General features: G+C 47.4%; 1 long non-coding RNA gene and 1 pseudogene across 1 annotated transcript; both read right to left on the bottom strand.

The window, feature by feature from the left end:
- Positions 1-11,103: 11,103 nt before the first annotated feature.
- Positions 11,104-11,825, bottom strand: LOC139036970 (uncharacterized). Its single transcript, XR_011489765.1, has 2 exons — positions 11,642-11,825; positions 11,104-11,256 (listed from the first exon to the last, which is right to left on the bottom strand). It is a non-coding gene; the product is annotated as an uncharacterized lncRNA (long non-coding RNA).
- Positions 11,826-14,715: 2,890 nt separating this feature from the next.
- LOC110141273 (olfactory receptor 10V1-like) lies at positions 14,716-15,655 on the bottom strand (annotated as a pseudogene).
- Between the last annotated feature and the right edge of the window lie 3,849 nt (positions 15,656-19,504).

Here is a 19,504-nt window from a genome sequence, read left to right as displayed (position 1 = left end):
ATGTCCATCGAGTCGGTGATGCCATCCAACCATCTCATCCTCTGTCGTCTCCTTCTCCTCCTGCCTTCAAGCTTTCCCAGCATCAGGGTCTTTTACAATGAGTCAGTGCTTCAGATCAGGTGGCCAAAGTATTGGAGTTTCAGCTTTCAACATCAGTCCTTCGAATGAACATTCAGGACTGATTTCCTTTAGGATGGACTGGTTGGATCTCCTTGCAGTCCCAGGGACTCTCAAGAGTCTTCTCCAACACCACAGTTCAAAAGCATCAGTTCTTCACTGCTCAGCTTTCTTTATAGTCCAACTCTCACATCCATACATGACTACTGGAAAAACCATAGCCTTGACTAGACAGGCCTTTGTTGGCAAAGTAATGTCTCTGCTTTTTAATATGCTGTCTAAATTGGTCATAACTTTCCTTCCAAGGAGTAAGTGTCTTTTAATTTCATGGCTGCGATCACCATCTGCAGTGATTTTGGAGCCCCCAAAAATAAAGTCAGCCACTGTTTCCACTGTTTCACCATCTATTTGCCAAGAAGTGATGGGACCGGATGCCATGATCTTAGTTTTCTGAATGTTGAGTTTTAAGCCAACTTTTTCACTCTCCTCTTTCAGTTTCATCAAGAGGCTCTTTAGTTCTTCTTCACTTTCTGCCTTAAGGGTGCTGTCATCTGCATATCTGAGGTTATTGATGTTTCTCCCGGCAACCTTGATTCCAGCTTGTGATTCATCCAGCCCAGCATTTCTCATGATGTACTCTGCATATAAGTTAAATAAGCAGGGTGACAATATACAGCCTTGACGTACTCCTTTCCTAATTTGGAACCAGCTGTTGTTCCATGTCTAGTTCTAACTGTTGCTTCCTGACCTGCATACAGATTTCTCAGGAGGCAGGTCAGGTGGTCTGGTATTCCCATCTCTTTCAGAATTTTCCATATTTTGTTGTGATCCACACAGTGAAAGGCTTTGGTGTAGTCAATAAAGCAGAAGTAGATGTTTTTCTGGAACTCTCTTGCTTTCTCAATGATCCAACAGATGTTGGCAATTTGATCTCGGGTTCCTCTGTCTTTTCTAAATCCAGCTTGAACATCTGGAAGCTCACAGTTCAGGTACTGTTGAAGCCTGGCTCGGAGGATTTTGAGCATTACTTTGCTAGTGTGTGAGATGAGTGCAATTGTGGGGTAGTTTAAGCATTCTTTGGCACTGCCTTTCTTTGGGATTGGAAAGAAAACTGACCTTTTCCAGTCCTGTGGCCACTGCTGAGTCTTCCAAGTTTGCTGGCATATTGAGTGCAGCACTTTCACAGCATCATCTTTTAGGATTTGAAATAGCTCAACTGGAATTCCATCACGTCCACTAGCTTTGTTCATATCAGCTGAGAAATAACTCCAGAAAGAATGAAGAAATGGAGCCAAAGCAAAAACAACACCCAATTGTGGATGTGACTGGTGATGGAAGTAAAGTCCGATGCTGTAAAGGGCAATATTGCATAGGAACCTGGACTGTTAGGTCCATGGATCAAGGTAAATTGGAAGTGGTCAAACAGGTGAAGGCAGGATTGAACATTGACATTTCAGGAATCAGAGAACTAAAATGGACTGGAATGGGTGAATTTAACTCAGATGACCATTACATCTACTACTGTGGGCAAGAATCCCTTAGAAGAAATGGAGTAGCCATCATAGTCCACAAAAGAGTCCAAAATGCAGTACTTGGGTACAATCTGAAAAACGACAGAATGATCTCTGTTCATTTCCAAAGCAAACCATTCAATATCACAGTAATCCAAGTCTATGCCCCAATCAGTAATGCTGAAGAAGCTGAAGTTGAACAGTTCTATGAAGAGCTACAAGACCTTCTAGAGCTGACACCCAAAAAGGATGTCCTTTTCATTATAGGGGACTGGAATGCAAAAATAGGAAGTCAAGAAATACCTGCAGTAACAGGCAAATTTGGCCTTGGAGTACAGAATGAAGCAGGGCAAAGGCTAATAGAGTTCTGCCAAGAGAATGCACTGGTCATAGCAAACACCCTCTTCCAACCAGTCACTTCAGTCGTGTTCAACTCTTTGCGGCCCCATGGACTGTAGCCCACCAGGCTCCTCTGTCCTTGGCATTCTCCAGGCAAGAATACTGGTGTGGGTTGCCATGCCCTTCTCTGAGGGATCTTCTTGACCTGGGGACTGAACGTGCAACTCTTGTGTCTTCTGCATCGGCAAGCGAGTTCTTTACCACTAGCGCCAACTGGGAAGCCTCCCAACAGGTGGGAGAGGGAGCTACTAATTCTGCTGGAGGAAGGGCATTCCAAGTAAAGGAATGTGTATGGTCCAGGACCTGCGGGTTGGAGCTGAAAGACTGTTCTTCATGGAAATTACTGGAGGTGAGGCAGGGTGGGGTGGGCTGGGACGAAGGATTTGGATTTTATGATGTCGGCCATGGGGATCCGTCAGAGAAATGTACGCAGTTCAGTGGTGCAGTCAGAACACCTGCCACTCACCGTGTGGATGCCTTTGCAAAGTTACTGCTTCTCTAGGGGATGAATCAGAGCTATTACAGCTTTCCAGTTTGCTGTGAGGCCTGTTGCCAGAGGAGGAACGGCTGATTCGTCGTCTCCTGTGGAGCAGACGTGTAAGAGGAAGATGTTTGTGCTGGAAACCTTAAGCTGTTATTTCCTATCTGATTTCCCCAGGTGGCTCAGCTCAGTTCAGTCCCTCAGCCGTGTCCGACTCTCTGCGACCCCATGAACCACAGCACGCCAGGCCTCCCTGTCCATCACCAACTCCCAGAGTTTACTCAGACTCCTGTCCATCGCGACGGTGATGCCATCCCACCATCTCGTCCTCTGTCGCCCCCGTCTCCTCCCGCCCTCAGTCTTGCCCGGCCGGTATTCCCTTCCGAAATCTGGGCGTGTTTTCCCCCTGCCCCTCCGTCTTCCCCGCCCGCGCCTCCACACCTCCACTTTCTTTCCTCTTCCCTGCCCGCCTTCCTACTCGGGAACAAACGCTGTGTCCCGCAGATTAAGGGTGGAGCTCAAAAAATGGGACCGGCGGTGGCGAAGGGTCAATTCTCCATTCAGGGAAAGAATCTGCGCTTTGCATCCAGATTAAATGCTGTGACTATTTTCCTGGCTCTGGGGTTTCCCTCCTGTGGCTAAGACTTCCCCTTTCCATGGGGGTGGGGGCGTGCAGTGTGGGTTCCATCCCCGCTCAGGAACCGAGCGACCAAAACATGAAACAGGAACAGTATTGTAACACATTCTGTAAAGGCTTTTAAAAGTATCCATATTTTAAAAATTGGCTTTCTTCATAATCCTAGCAGAATTCAGCCTCCGCTGCGATCTCGGTGCGCCTTCCGTGCTGGCCTCCCGTGACGGCGGCCTGCGGCGGGAGGCCGGCTGGCACCGTCGGCCCGCCCCGGGCTTCGCCGTCCGTCCGCGTCCCTGCAGCCCGCGATCCGGGGGCGCGGTCCCGTCTCGGGTCACAGGGAGGCTCGTGCGCCCCCAAGTGGTCAGCAGTGGGAAAGGCGAACAGGTCAGAAATCGCGTTCCACCTTCTCTCCTTAACGCAGGCTTGTTAACAGGAGCGCGAAGCTCTGCGCCCTGGGAACAGTCTAATGAGGACGCAGACGCGTGAACCGCTCTCCACGTTGGAAGTCTGAGAAGGGCCGCAGGAGATTATCAAGGGTAGCCATCCAGCCTCAGCCTGAACGTACTGTAAATTTTTTTTTTTTTTACGATTATTTCAAACACTCCCAAACATTTTCTCTGGTTGAACAGTTCCACCTGTTGTTTAAAAGTTTTTTGTTATGCAGAACAAAAATTTTCCCTCCCTCTAGCTTCCACCACTCTTTCTTGCTCCTTACCTTTGTCTGAATACTTAAGAAATTTAATCTGTCACCGGGAGGGTTTCCAGGTAGGGATGGCAGCTCTGGGGCCACGGACCAATTGCTGACACGTGGCCAGGAGGCCTGCATTCTAGACACAGTTTCGCCCACAAAACAGCTGTCACCTGACATCACATAACCTGTTTTCTTATCTGTGAGATAAGGAGGTTGGTCAAAACGGGTGCTTCTCAACCTTTTCTTTCCTTTTTTTCAGTTTTTTCCCTTAATGTATATATTTTATTTAAGTATAGTTGACTTACAATGCTTCAATGTGATTTGGTTGAACATATATTATTTTTTCAGATTATTTTCCATTACGGGTTACTATAAGATATTGACTATAGTTCTCTGTGCTATACAGTAAACCTTTGTTGTTTGTTGCATATCTATTTTTTTAAAATTAGAAATCTAGCATTCTATTCTTACTAAGTCAAAGATCCAGAACATCTATTCTTACTAAGTCTAAGATCCAGAGCATCACACATTCTTTATTTTTATTTGTGGATATCGTGCTTGACTGATTCTATAGCCCTTAGAAAATAAAATTTGATTTCTGCAAACTCATAGATACAAAGAACAGATGATTGCCAGAAGTGGGGGCCGGGGAACAAAATGGGTCAAGAAGTATAATTATAAAATACGTAAGTCCTGGGGATGTAATGTACAGCATTACATGTAGTTAACAATACTGTATTATGTATTTAGAGTTGCTAAGAGAATAGATCTTTAAAGTTCTCATCATAATAAAAGTAAAATTGTAACTATGTGAGGTGATGGATATATTGTGGCAATCGTTTTGCAGAATATGCATTTATCCATCCATTTGATATAAATGAATTTATTTACAAAAAAGAAACACTAACAGGTTTTGAAAACAAATTTATAGTTACCAAAGGGGAAACTTGGCAGGGAGAGGTAAATTAGGAGCTTGGGATTAACATATGTACCCTACCGTATGTAAAATAGATAACCAACAAGGATAGCATAGGGAACTCTGCTCAAATTTCTGTAATAACCTATATGAGAAAAGAATCTGAAAAAGAATGGGTGTTTGTACGACTGAATTACTTTACACCTGAAACTGACACAACACTGTAAATCAACTACACTCCAGTAAATCTTTTTAAGCTCACGTGGCACACCTTCAACTAATGCAATGTTACGCGTCAACTACATCTCAATAAAACTAGGAAACAGAAAAGAAATCTGGTTCCTGAGGAAAGGATATTTCTGTGAAGAAAAATAAAACAACCTTTTGGTTATCCTATATGGCCATAACAGAAATGACTATTTGATTTTCTTTAAACTTTTAACACATGAAAACCAGAATATAGAGCCCTCTTGAGACTTCCCTGGTGGCCTGGTGGTTAAGACTCCACACTCCCAATTCAGGGGCACGGAATCGACCCCTGGTTTGGGGACTAAGACTCCATGTGCCGCACAGCATGGCCAAAACCAACAAAAAGCCTTCTTAACTGCACTTGGGAGTCCAGGAACCCATGAAGGGAAGCATCAACAGAGTTCTTTTCTTATGACATTCTATGTAAAGGTCGTTATCACAGACTTCAAGCCTTTTTAAAAACTCCTACTAGGTGTGAACCCAATTTTGTTCGTCTTCTGTTACTATTTGCTCTTCCATGACAGGCGGAAGTCTGGATTCCAGCAGCTAGTTGTGCAGAATAAGCTGAAGAAAGGCCAGTTGCTGAGGGGCAAGGGACCTGGGCAGGGGGAGGCCCGAGGCTGCGAGGGAGACTCCGACGGAGCCCAGGTGGACGGCAGCGTCTCCGGGGAGGTGGACAGCGCCTTGGCTTCGGCTTTGCGGGAGCTCCTTCTCGCCGATGCATTTTTCCTTTCTGCTCGCTCCGGCGCCTGGCTTCCCACCACGTCGAGCGCGCAGCTGTTTCCCACTAAAGGAGGCATGCAGTACTCAGCTTCACTCTGGTGTGTGTGACTCTCTGAGACCGCGTGGTCCAGAGCCTGCCAGGCTCCTCTGTCCGTGGGATCTTCCCTTCAAGGCTACTGGAGTGGCTTGCCATGCCCGCCTCAAAGCGCTGTGTGTGGTTCATTTACTGTCTGGTTTCCCTGGTGGCTCAGATGGTAAAGAATCCGCCTGCAATGCGGGAGACCCAGGATCAATCCCTGGGCCGAGAAGATCCCCTGGAGAAGGGAATGGCAATCCACTCCAATATTCCCATGGACAGAGGAGCCTGGCAGGGTACTGTCCATGGGGTCGCAAAGAGTCGGACACCACTGAGTGACTGGCACTTACTTACTTCAGCCATCAGGACTTCCCAGGTGGTGCAGTGGTATGCAGGAGATGCGGGTTCGATCCCTGGGTCAGGGATGGAGGAGGAAGTGGTGGCCACTCCAGTATTCTTGCTTGGGAAATCCCATGAACAGAGAAGCCTGGAGGGCTACAGTCCAGTTTGTGACTCGGGTCGTAAGTGTAGTAAGATTAATTGAAGTGTTTGCATTTTGGCTATAGATGACCAATAGTTAATTTCATTTTTGCAGACAAACCAAAACAAGGACCCTGGGGTGTGGGTCTCTGCTTCCCTCTAAGCCTGTTTCTTCCCCACAGGAGGAAAGACCTGAGCCTTAGCCCGTCCTGGCCCTCGGGGCTGCTCTGACCCTTGGACCTGGAGGCAGTACCGCCAGGGTGTGTGGTCCGGCCAGAGGAGATGCGGGAAGCAGAGACCTGAAGGGGGGACCCTCTCTGCCCCCCGTGGCGACTCCTCCCCACTGCAGGGGCGGGGAGTGCTCGTCCTGACTTGTACTTTCCACCCCGTACCCTTTGCATTCGTTATCTATTGCCGCGTAACAAATTGCCCTAAAACAGAATGAAACATCATCATATGGTTTCTATGATTTGGGAATCCAGGTGCAGTTTAGCTGGGTGCCTCTGCCTCAAGACTGTAGTTAAGGGGTTGGCTGGGGGCTATGCCTCATCTCAGGGCTTGACCGGGAAAGAACCTGCTTCTGAAGTCACTCACAGGATTGCCAGCAGGATTCAGTTCATCAGGGCTGTTCCTCACCCCATGGGCCCCTTCCTAGGGCAGCCCAAGTCCATCAGACCAAGCAGGTGAGAGGCACAGAGAGAGACCAAAACGTGTTTAGAACCTAACCTCACTGCGACATCACTTTAGCCATATTCTATTGATTAAAAGTGAATCCCACCTCCTAGAGTAGGGGAAATAAAGACGAGAGTAAACAAGCAGGACCTGATTAAACTCAGAAGCTTTTGCACAGCAAAGGAAACTATAATCGAGGTAAAAATACAACCCTCAGAATGGGAGAAAATAATAGCAAATGAAACAACTGACAAAGGATTAATTTCCAAAATATACAAGCAGCTCATATAACTCAATACCAGAAAAACAAACAACCCAATCAAAAAGTGAGGAAAAGACCTAAACAGACATTTCTCCAAAGAAAACATACAGATGGCTAACAAATACTGCAAAGATGCTCAACATTGCTCATTATTAGAGAAATGGAAATCAAAGCTACAGTGAGATATCACCTCACACTGGTCAGAATGGCCATCATCAAAAAGTCTACAAACAATAAATGCTGGAGAGGGTGTGGGGAAAAGGGAACGCTCTTGCACTGTTGATGGGAATGTAAATTGATACAGCCACTATGGAAGATGGTATGGAGATTCCTTTAAAAACTAGGAATAACACCACCATATGACCCAGCAATCCCATTCCTAGGCATATACCATGGGGAAACCAAATTGAAAAAGACACATGTATCCCATTGTTCATTGCAGCAATATTTACAATAGCCAGAACTTGGAAGCAACCTAGATGTCCATCAACAGATGAATGGATAAAGAAGTTGTGGTGCATATACACAATGGAATTTTACTCAGTCATGAAAAGGAATGCATTTGACTCAGTTCTAATGAGGTGGATGAACCTAGAGCCTATTATACAGAGTGAAGTGAGTCAGAAAGAGAAAAATAAATATCATATTCTAACGCATATATACGGAATCTAGAAAAATGGTACTGAAGAATTTATTTACAGGGCAGCAATGGAGACAGAGACAGACACAGAGAGTAGACTTATGGACACGGGGAGAGGGGAGCAGAGGGTGAGATGTATGGAAAGAGTAACGTGCAAACTTACATTACCATGTGTAAAATAGACAGCCAAGGGGAATTTGCTGTGTGGCTCAGAAAACTCAAACAGGGGCTCTGTATCACCCTAGAAGGGTGGGGTGGGGAGGGAGATGGGAGGGAGGTTCAAAAGGGAGGGGATAGATGTGTACCTACGGCTGATTCATGTTGAGGTTTGACAGAAAACAGCAAAACTCTGTAAAGCAATTATCCTTCAATTTAAAAATTAATTAATTTAAAACAAACACTCAACATTCAAAAAACTAAACAAAAAAAAGTGAACCACTAGGTTCACCCCCCGCTCAAGGTGAGGGGATACACACGGGCATGAAGGCTGGGAACCATCTCGGTAGCCGCCAGCAGCACAGCTCGAACCCGAAAGGAATGCCAGGACTAGGCTATTTCACGGCCTCAGAGCTCTCTTCTCTGTATCTGAACAGGACAAGGCTGGCCATTCTGGGATCGTGTCCTCAGACGTGCTTCCGGGACACGCTGGCCTTCCTCGCAGCCCTGCCACTGTGCGGTGACCCGTGCCTCGCACGCCTTCCACGAGCCGCCCTGCGCCTCCTCATCACGGATGGAACCCGGCCCCGATCGTCAGGCCAGAAACACGCGAGGCCCTCAGACTGCGCGCTCGCCTGGCCGCCCCGTCGTGTCCGGCTCCTTGCGACCCTGTGGACCACAGCCCTCCAGGCTCCTCCATCCATGGGATTCTCCAGGCAGGAATACTGGAGTGAGTTGGCATTTCTTCCTCCAGGGGATCTTCCTGACCCGGAGATCCTGACCCAGGGATGGAATGCGGACCTCCTGCATTGCAGGCAGATTCTTTACCATCTGAGCCACCAGGGGAGCCCAGCACTCAGCCCTTGTTTACCAGATTTACTAAATGAGTCTTCTGCTAACATGATTCCATTATGTCTTCCTTCTGATTGAAATTCGTCATTGGCTTCTCATTACAAGAGCAGAGGGTCCAGAGTCTTCTCTGAATAGTGTTCAAGCCTTTACTCAGCCTGGCTCCAAGCGCCATGCTCTGTTACTGCCTCACACACACACACACACACACACACACACAGACCCACCAGCAGCCTCACCAATCTCTCACCTCTTCTCTGCATCCACTGTGCCCGTGATTCCCACCTATCTCTGCCTGAGTTGCCCTTTCTGCATTTCATGTCCAGCAAGCCCCTGCTCCTCTTCAAGACTGAGGCCCTCTCCAGCTCACTCAGATGGTCTCCTTGATCCTCCGCCCTCCCGCCCTCAAGAGGGCTTGTTCCGATCTCTTTTACAAGCAAACGCTAGGTTGTCTTCTACCAGGTTGCTTACATTTATGTTGACAGCACTGTTGCTGTCCTTCTGTCACTGAGTCGTGTCCAGCCATTTGTGGCCTCATGGATGCAGCACACTAGACTCCTCTGTTCTCTGCTATGTCCCGGAATTTGCCCAGATTCATGTCCATTGAGTCGGTGATGCCATCCAGCCATCTCATCCTCTGTCACCCCCTTCTCCTCCTGCCTTCAATCTTTCCCAGCATCAGGGTCTTTCTCAATGAGTTGACTCTTCACATCATGTGGCCTAAGTATTGGATCTTCAGCTTCAACAATATTCCAATGAACATTCAGGACTGATCTCCTTTAGGATGGACTGGTTTGATATCCTTGCTGTCCAAGGGACTCTCAAGAGTCTTCTCCAATACCACGGTTCAAAAGCATCAATTCTTTGGCACTTGGCTTTCTTTATAGTCCAACTCTCACAAAAATGACTACTGGAAAAACCATAGCCTTGACTAGACGAAGCTTTGTTGGCAAAGTGATGTCTCTGCTTTTTAATATGCTCTCTTGGTTTGTCATAGCGTTCCTTCCAAGAAGCAATCATTTTTTCTAATTTCATGGCTGCAGTCACTGTCCACAGTGATTTTAGAGCCCAAGAAAATAAAATCTGTGACCAGGTCTTATATTATTCATCTTCCAGGGCTACCACAAGATAGGCACACTGCAATTATTTGGAGGCTAAATCAAAGCATAGTTGACTACTGACACTCACACACAAACACACATGCATACACACACTCCCTGCAGATTCTCCTCTCCACTCCCTAAGAAGGATAAAGGACCTTCCTGGACCTTAAAACTAAATGCAACATGTAAATCCATGGCTAATTCATTTCAATGTATGACAAAAACTACTGCAATGATGTAAGGTAATTAGCCTCCAACTAATAAAAATAAATGGAAAAAAAAAAAAAAAACTAAATGCAGTTGTTGCTCCATGTCCACTGAAGGATGAACTCTGTGTCACTGAACTGTGTCTAAAATAACATATTTTTAAAACCTAGAGAACAGACTTGTCAGATGAGGGGGGATGGACTAGGAGTTTGGAATTAGCAGAGGCAAACTATTATATATAGAAAGGATAAGCAACAAGGTCCTACTGTATAGCACAGGAAACATATTCAATATGCTATAATTAGCCCTAATGGAAAAAGAATATGGAAAAGAATGTATATATGTGTATATAACTGAATCACTTTGCTGTACCGTAGAAATTAACACAACATTGTAAATCAACTATACTTCAATAAAGTAAATTGTTTAAATATAAAGTGTCTTGTTATCGGGCGTTTTATATCAAGTTGTTCAGATGTTTTTTCTACCCACAAATCTCCTTATACCACAAGACTATGCCTGTGATTTGGCAATACAAATAATCTGCACCATATTCACTGGTTTTTATGTTTATATGAATGCCTCAATCCCCGAAGCCCCTGACACATAGCTCTCCTCTGAAGAGCCTGGTAAGTGGGAGACACAGTAACAAAGCGTCTTGTAGAGAAGTCTGCTGTTACTTCTGAGCTAGAGAAGACAAGCTTGCTTTTCTGTGAAGCAGCTGTCAAGAGTTAACCCGATAAGCATAGAGAAACCTCAAGTGAGAGGCAATTGAACACTTATGTCTTTAAACTTTTTGTAATCAAAAAAATACACCATCTAGTATATTTCTCCATGCGGACGTCTGTATGACCATGCTGCGTCTTTTATTGTCCTGTTATGTTTGGGAGTTCTTTCCTAGGCGACCTCACAGTAACTTAGGGAGACAGAGTAAATATTATTGTCCCCATTTTATTAGGCAATTGTAATTGGATGGCGTCACGAACTCGATGGACATGAGTTCGAGCAGGGTCCGGGAGTTGGTGATGGAAAGGGAAGCCTGGCGTGCTGCAGTCCATGAGGTCGCAGGGAGTCGGACACGACTGAGAGGCTGAAACGAATGACAGAAAAATGAACAATTTTCCCAAGTCCTCACAGGACCGCCTTCGATGCTGGGAGAGGCAGTGGTTTTGTGCCCGGGGTTTGAAACCACATTGCCCAGGGCAAAGCTCAGTTCTACGTTTACTGGCCATGTGACCTTGAACAAGGTATTTATCCTCCCTGTTTCTGAGTCTCCTTGTGTGTGTTTACACACATGAGATCATGATAAGACGCATCTCATGCATTCTCGTGATGATGAGTGCGTTGATATACGGCAATCATTAACTCCTTATTCAATCTCTAGAAAAGGCTGCTAACTCCTAAGCACACTATTTGCTCAAAGAGGCTGGGGAATTGAAAAGTGCCTGGAGTATTTCAATCACTAGTGAAATCACCTTTTCGGTGTTCAGTCAGGATCAGCTACGGCAGCATTTTCCAAAGCAGGTTCGGCAGGATAAAACATTTGCTGAGAGATTCCGAGGAATAAAAGAGTTTGGTGGTGCAGAATTTAGAAACACGGCGACATAACATCCCCACCTCGGAGAGTGATGACCACAAGTTTTCACGTTGAGGCACTGAATAAAGCCGCAGTGAACGATTAGCTTTATTTTGGTCAGTACGGTGTTCTTCACGTCTGTTCGGCCGTATCATGTTTATCTCCCCCAACGCCTAGTACTGGCCAGGACTGGCGTCCTGCAGACACTGACCTCGTAGACCACGGCAGAACAACACACGGGGCGGCGCGACTGCAAGCGAGCCAAAGAAGGTCCTGTCGGGTTCTCGGCTTCCAGAATAAAATGACCTCTCAGCTTCCTGTGACTTCTGTCGCGGTTTCTGCCCTCGAGGCCTGTGTCACGCGTCAGAAGAAAAGCAGAGGACGCTGCTGCGGCGCCCCTCGGTGCCTCGGCGGCCGGAGCAGAGGCGCAGAGCCGGCGGCCGGTGGGCGCCCTCCCCGCCCCGCCGCGCACGCGCGGGCCTGAGCCTGTGGCCCAGGTGCCCCGCCCCCTCCCAGCGAGCCTGGATGCCCGTCGCTGACCCTCCTTCCGTGGCTCAGAGCATTGCGGGGATAGCACTCGGCCTTTGCTGTCATCGTGGTTTCCGTTCTTGTTTGCGCGTTTGTTACGCCAGGTCTTAGTTGTGGCCCGGGGCATCCTCGATCTTCACTGCTGCTTGGAGGTCTTTAATTGGAATTAAGACCAATTAAGCAGGTGGAATCTAGTTTCTCTCCCAGGGATCGAACCCACGCTCCCTGTATTGGGAGCTCACAGTCTTAGCCACTGGACCACCAGAGAAGTCCCAGGTGCGGCCAGACTTGAGTTCCTTCCAGGCTGGAGCTTCCTCTTACTTGCCTTTCTATTTCCTGCTCTACCTGCCACAGGTGGGAGCATAGTACACAGTGAATGAGTGAAAATCGCTCAGTTGTGTCCGACTCTTTGAGACCCCATGGACTGTACAGTCCGTGGAATTCTCCAGGCCCGAATGCTGGAGTGGGTAGCTTTTCCTTCTCCAGGGGATCTTCCCAACCCAGGGATCAAACCCAGGTCTCCTGCATTGCAGGCGATTCTTTACCAGCTGAGCCCCCAGAGAAGCCCAGTACTGGAGTGGGCAGCCTCTCCCTTCTCCAGGGGATCTTCCCAACTGAGGAGTCGAACCGAGGTCTCCTGCTTTGCAAGCTGATTCTTTACCAGCTGAGCAAAAGTACCCAGGAGAGTTCAGGAAGTCATTGTTTACTGTCTCCCTGAATGTTGTGGAATGAATCAGGTCCTCAGTAATCAGGGGGTGGAAGAAGCAAAAGTACCCAGGAGAGTTCAGGAAGTCATTGTTTACTGCCTCCCTGAATGTTGTGGAATGAATCAGGTCCTCAGTAATCAGGGGGTGGGAGAATGAATGAGCTTCCTCTGCACAAAGATAGCAAAGCATCTGTGTTCTGCTGCCGTTTCCATGAGACAAGCGACCATCATCACAATGGTTTTCATCCTACGCAGACTGACCAGGGTCGTGTGAATGAGTCCTTTTCCCTCCTCACCGTTTGCAGACAGTGTTTGTCTTCACAGAACTGGCTTTGTTTTACCCGAATCCAGACGTGAACCAACACTCCTCGGTTCTACACCAAGGGGCTTCCTGAACAAAGCAGTTTTCCCGCAGTGTGCATACTTAGCTAGAGTCTTAGTCCATTCGAGCTGCTGTGACACGATAGCACAGACGGGGTGGCTTACCAACGGTAGAGATTTACTTCTCACTAGGACGCCGGCAGTCTGAGGTCAGGGTACCAGCCTGCCTGGGTAAAGACCTTCTTCCAGGTCACAGACTTCTCATTGTACCCTCACACGGCGGAAGGCACTAGGGAGCTCTGAGGAGTCTCTTTCATACAGGCAGTGATCCCACTCAAGAAGTCTCTGGCCTCCTGACTAAGCCCCTCTTGTCTAAGGCCCATCTCTTAATGCCATCACACCGGACATTAGTATTTCAACCTGTGAATTTGGAAAGAATGCAAATATTCAGGCCATATCAACCACAGATAGGCACAAAGAGATAATATGAGATAAGTGAACATGTGTGTGTGTGTGTGTGTGTGTGTATACAAGCAAGAGAGAGAGAATGAGAGGAGAAATGGACAGAGAATAGGGAAGAGAACAAGCAGATAAGATGTTCTGTTAATAACATCTCTTCCTTCAGTTCAGTTCAGTTAAGTCACTCAGTAGTGTCCAACTCTTTGCGACCCCATGGACTGCAACATGCTAGGCAGGCCTCCCTGTCCATCACCAACTCCTGGAGTTTACTCAAACTCATGTCCATTGAATCAGTGATGCCATCCAACCATCTCATCCTCTGTTGTCCCCTTCTCCTCCCACCTTCAATCTTTCCCAGCATCAGGGTCTTTTCCAAAGAGTCAGCTCTTCACATCAGGTGGCCAAAGGACTGGAGTTTCAGCTTCAGCATCAGTCCTTCCAATGAACACCCAGGACTGATCTCCTTTGGGATGGACTGGTTGGATCTCCTTGCAGTGCAAGGGACTCTCAAGAGTCTTCTCCCACACCACAGTTCAAAAGCATCAGTTCTTCTGAGCTCAGCTTTCTTTATAGTCCAACTCTCACATCCATACATGACCACTGTAAAAACCATAGCCTTGACCAGATGGAGCTTTGTTGGCAAAGTATTGTCTCTGCTTTTTAATATGCTGTCTAGGTTGGTCATCACTTTTCTTCCAAGGAATAAGCGTCTTTTTATTTCATGGCTGCAATCACCACCTGCAGTGATTCTGGAGCCCCCCCAAAATAAAGACTGCCACTGTTTCCACTGTTTCCATCTCTTCCTTACAAAGGAAAAATGACTTCTCGAAAATAATATAAGCAGGAAGAAGTAACTGCAAAACCTGTGACCGCTTACCCCCGTCTCCCACCTCTCAGAGAGCACACCCGTCTGCCTCCAGCCCACCATGTCACAGAGGAGCACCCAGTGCTTGCTGTGTTTAGGAACACAGGCACCGCATCACTGCTCTCTTGAAAGCATCCTTAAGCTCTCTGTTCCTCATGCTGTAGATTAAGGGGTTCAGCATAGGGGTGATGAAGGTGTAAACCACAGACACCACTTGGCCCCTCTCCGGAGAGTAACTGGAGCTGGGGCACAGGTAGATGAGGCTGGTACCTCCATACTGGAGCAGAACCACAGGCATGTGGAAGGAGCAGGTGGAGAAGGCCTTGTGCCTCCTTCTGCAGAGCGGATCTTCAGGATGGCAACCGCGATGAAGACACAGGACAGGGTGACCAGCAGGAAGGGGAGGGTGAGGACAGCGACACTAACCACGAACAGCATGGCCTCGTGGACCCGGGTGTCTGCACAGGCCAGTCTCACCCGGGCAGGACGTCACCGTAGAACATGCCGATCTCTTTGCTGCTGCAGAAGGGGAGTCGGAAGATAAGCACAGTCAGCTGCATGGCCAAGACGAACCCCAACACCAGGGATCCCAGGGCCAATCGGGCACACAGCCACCAGCTCATCATGAGGCTGTAACGCAGAGGGTGGCAGATGGCCACGAACCTGTCATAGGCCATGACGGCCAGCAGGATGCAGTCGGCACTGCCCAGGAAGATGAAGAAGAACATCTGGGCACCGCAGCCAGCCAGGGAGACGAGGGTTCTCCCCATGGACAGGGTGCTGGCCAGTGTCAGAGGGGCAATGGCGGAGGAGTAGCAGGTTTCCAGAGCCGCCAGGTTGGCCAGGAAGAAGTACATGGGGGTGTGCAGAGAGCGGTGGGTCCAGATGATGAGCGAAATGGAGATGTTGCCACTGACGCTGACCAGGTACATGATCAGGAAGGCCACGAAAATCAGCATCTGAACCTCAGGGCGTTTGGAGAAGGGGCGGAAGTGGAAGTGAATCATCATCCCAGTCTGGTCTGCATCCTCCATGGGGTCCATGCATCGGGCCTGCTAATGGTCCAGGCGCTGCCCCTGAGGATAGCCAAACGTCAGGACGCAGGATTCCTGCTGGCTGACCCATTCAGCTCTGCGTCTCTCCCTTCCTTCCTCAACTCCAGCCATCTTTCCCTCCAAATTCAGCATCTCACTTCTTCAACAGCTCTTTTCTTGTTGTGATCACCCAGAAGTACTCCCCACTGAAATCTTTTTTAAGTTGTGGTAAAATATATGTTATGTAATATTTATCATTTTAACCCTGTGTCAGTGTACAATTCAGTGACATTAAATACATTCACGATGTTGTATAACCATCGCCTCTATCTCTACCCAAAACTTTTTCATCATCCCCCAAAAAATTCTACTCGATAAACTAAAATTCCCTACGATCTCCTCCCAGTCCCTAGCAACCTCAATCCTACTTTGTCTCTATGACTTTTCCTATTCTAGGTGCCTCCTGTAAAGTGGAATCATACACTACTTGTCCTTCTGTGTCTGGCTTATTTCACTTAACGTAATGTTTTCAAGGTCCATCCATGTAGTAGCTTATGCCAAAATTACATTCCTTTTCAAGGTTGAATAATATTCCATTGTGTGTGTATATACCCCATTGTGTTTATCCATTCATCTGTTCATGGACACGCGGATTGTTTCACCTTCTCGCTGTTATGAATAACTCTGTGATGAACGTTGGTGGAGGAACAGCTGCTCAGGTAAGCAGCCAAATATTAATCCACAGCATGCCACTGTTGTTACTGTTTAGTCACCAAGCCATGTTTGCTGGCCCCATGGACTGTATGCCACCAGGCTTCTCTGTCCATGGGATTTCCCAGGCAAGAATACTGGAGTGGGTTGCCATTTCCTTCTCCAGGGGATATTTCTCACCCAGGGATGGAACCCACACCTCCTGCATTGGCAGGTGGATTCTTTACCACCCAGCCACCAGGGAAGCACAGTACCATTCCCAGAGCACAGATCTCTCTACTCCGTCAATCCCTTGCCTGGTCATCAAGAGCACAGGCTCATCTGTCACTGACCAATGGAATCATCTTGAGCAAATTGCTGAAGTTTCTGCTTCAATTTCTTCATCTATGACGATAGCAATAGGACACAGCACTTAGGATTGTTCTGAAAAGTAAGTGAGTCTGGTCCCTAGGAAATTCTCCATAAATGTGAGCAAACATCACTAATACTACTGTCCTTCCACCTTTGAAGCCCGCCTCAATGCCCCCAGTTCTCCCAGATAAGACTCCCTTTGGCTTCCCTCCATGCTCCAACTAACCAAGACCTTAGGTCCAACTCTTCCATCAGTCTTTCACCAACTCTTAGGTCACTTCTTGACCTTCTGCCCACCCTGCTACCTTCTGTAACATCCAGCATCTTCATTCCAGGCTGAGCATGACTACAGAAAATCACAAAATTGTGCTGACTGGTGACACAACAGAGATTAAAAGGTGTTATGAACCCTAGTTCTGTCCCCAAGCCTCTGAGTCAGCTGTTCCCTCTGGTCCCCATCACGACTAGAGCAAATTTCCCTGGTCTCTTTAAGACCTCTCCTGCTCTCTCCTCTCTCACCAGCAGGAATGACCCAGCCTCCAACTTCACTGAAAAAAAAAAGAAGCCACCTGGAGGCACCTCTTCATCACTCTCACTAGCTCTAGACCCAAACACTCTCTGCCTAGCCCGACACCCACAGCGAGTTTCCACATGCCTTTCTCCACGCGTCCCCTCTCCTCTGCAAGACGAGCCGTCTTGGCCCTGTGCCCCCTCTAGATCTGGCACAAGTCATTCCCTCCGTCTCCGCTGTCTGCCTTTGACCCCCTCCACGGCAACATCGCCTCCCATGGTAAAAAGGGAAAGAAATCCCCTTAATCTTGCATCATCCTCTGAGGCCTCCCTGTCTCCTTTCCACTTCAACCATTTCCTATTCGTGCTCTAGCACAGTCTGGTTTCCATTTTGAGCCCAGAGACCACTCCAACAAAGGCCTCCATTGGCTTCCAAATTGCTCCATCCAAGAGCAATTCAACTGGGTTGCTCTTTGGGACACTAGTCCACCATCTTCTTGCTCAGTTGGTTTTCTGAATAAAGTCTCCATCCATGCCCAAACAGCTCATCACTTGACTTTTCAGTGAATAGTCTGAGTAACAGTTAGTGCCCTTAATTCTGCCCTCACTTCCATAAATGGTCCCAAAATTAAACAGCAAGTTCTGTCTGTATGACTAGCACAGGGAACATTTAAATAGACGGTTGTTGAATGTGCAAAGGGAAAGAACCTTATTATTTTATTTTAGAATCTCTTCACCCAGTTTTCTTCCTGCTGCTGCTGATCAGCTGGAAAGAATTTCAGGGCAAGTTTATATGGTATCCAAAACAACATACCCCAGCTATACACACACCCCACACATCACACCTGCTGTAGAAACAGAGCTTGGCCTTGCTCCCATTGCTTAAGCCCTTCACATGCTGCAGAAGGGGGGGCGAGGCAGGGGACTCAGCACCCTGAGTCAAACCAGAACTACCAGAGTCACCTGATTGGCCTTGCTCTCCCCCACCAGGAATGTATTTTTGCTTGTTTCTGCTGTGCTGATGCCTGAAGATACACCACAACCTGTAAGAATATGAAAATGATGTAAGGACATTGCTGTTTCCCCTAAACAGAATAATGCAACCTTAATATTCTTGTTGACGTGTGATTTTTTTTCTTTTGAATGCATGTTGTGTTTTTTATTCTGGTAGGCCAGCCCTTTTAAAGTCTGGCTCCCTCATGTTTTGCAAGTTTTTCTTCCCTTTTCTAAAGGCTTCTGCTCTGTGCTTTCATCTCTTGGGCACAGCCCTATGTGGGATAAGAGGGTTGGAAAGTGAAAGTCGCTCAGTCATGTCAGGCTCTTCGAGACCCCATGGACTATAACTATACCGTCCATAGAATTCTCCAGGCCAGAACACGAGTGGGTAGCCTTTCCCTTCTCCAGAGGATCTTCCCCACCGAGGGATCGAAGCCAGGTCTCCCAAGGATTCTTTATCAGTTGAGCCACAAGGAAAGCCCAAGAACATTGGAGTGGGTAGCCTATCCCTTCTCCATTGAATCTTCCTGACCCAGGAGTCAAACCAGGGTCTCCTGCTTTGCAGGCGGATTCTTTACCAACTGAACTACCAGGGAGGCCCAGAATTTGAGTTCTCTGCCAAGAGGAGGTGATTAGTCTCCAATCCTCAGCTCAGGCTGAGGCCCTTTGACCAAAGAGGGTTGGAAGATGGGTGGAACTGTGGTCAGGAATTTTTCACCTGGAAGTTCCTAAGGGTCTTGCTCCTTGAGAATTTTAATTCCTTTAATTCCTTTCCTGGAAGCACACACCTGCCTGCCTCTGTATTCATGTACAGCAAGTAAAGACGCCCACAGCACTCCCTACCCCAAATGTTTAATCTTTGTGAATTAGACACCAAGGGGACCAATCAAGCACAAGAAAGAGAGATTATCTATCACCAGGGATCTCATCACTCGTTTCATGATGCGCTTGCCTCTGTAACGCCCAGGACCTGGCCCAGTGTCAGGCAACTATGTACACCTGTATTGACATGAATACTGGAGAGTTACCGAGCTACTATCAATGCCAGCGACCGCTACCCAGGACTTGGGAAGTAGAGATAATAATCTTCAATTTAGAACTCTGATGCTAAAAGAGCACATCCTTCCTAGAAAGAAAGTCAGCAATTTTCAATAAAATCTATGCACTGAATCACTACTCTCACACTGAAGGATCTGTCCTGAGGAACAGTCTGGAATATGGAGCCAAATACAGAAAGATACATGCAGTGTACTTGGACAATAATTTTTATAAGGAAACAGA

This window comes from Odocoileus virginianus, chromosome 10 (genome assembly GCF_023699985.2).
Source record: "Odocoileus virginianus isolate 20LAN1187 ecotype Illinois chromosome 10, Ovbor_1.2, whole genome shotgun sequence".
NCBI classification, from domain to species: Eukaryota; Metazoa; Chordata; class Mammalia; order Artiodactyla; family Cervidae; genus Odocoileus; species Odocoileus virginianus.
Note: the sequence above shows the minus strand (reverse complement) of the source record. Positions and strands in the feature narration are given on the sequence as shown.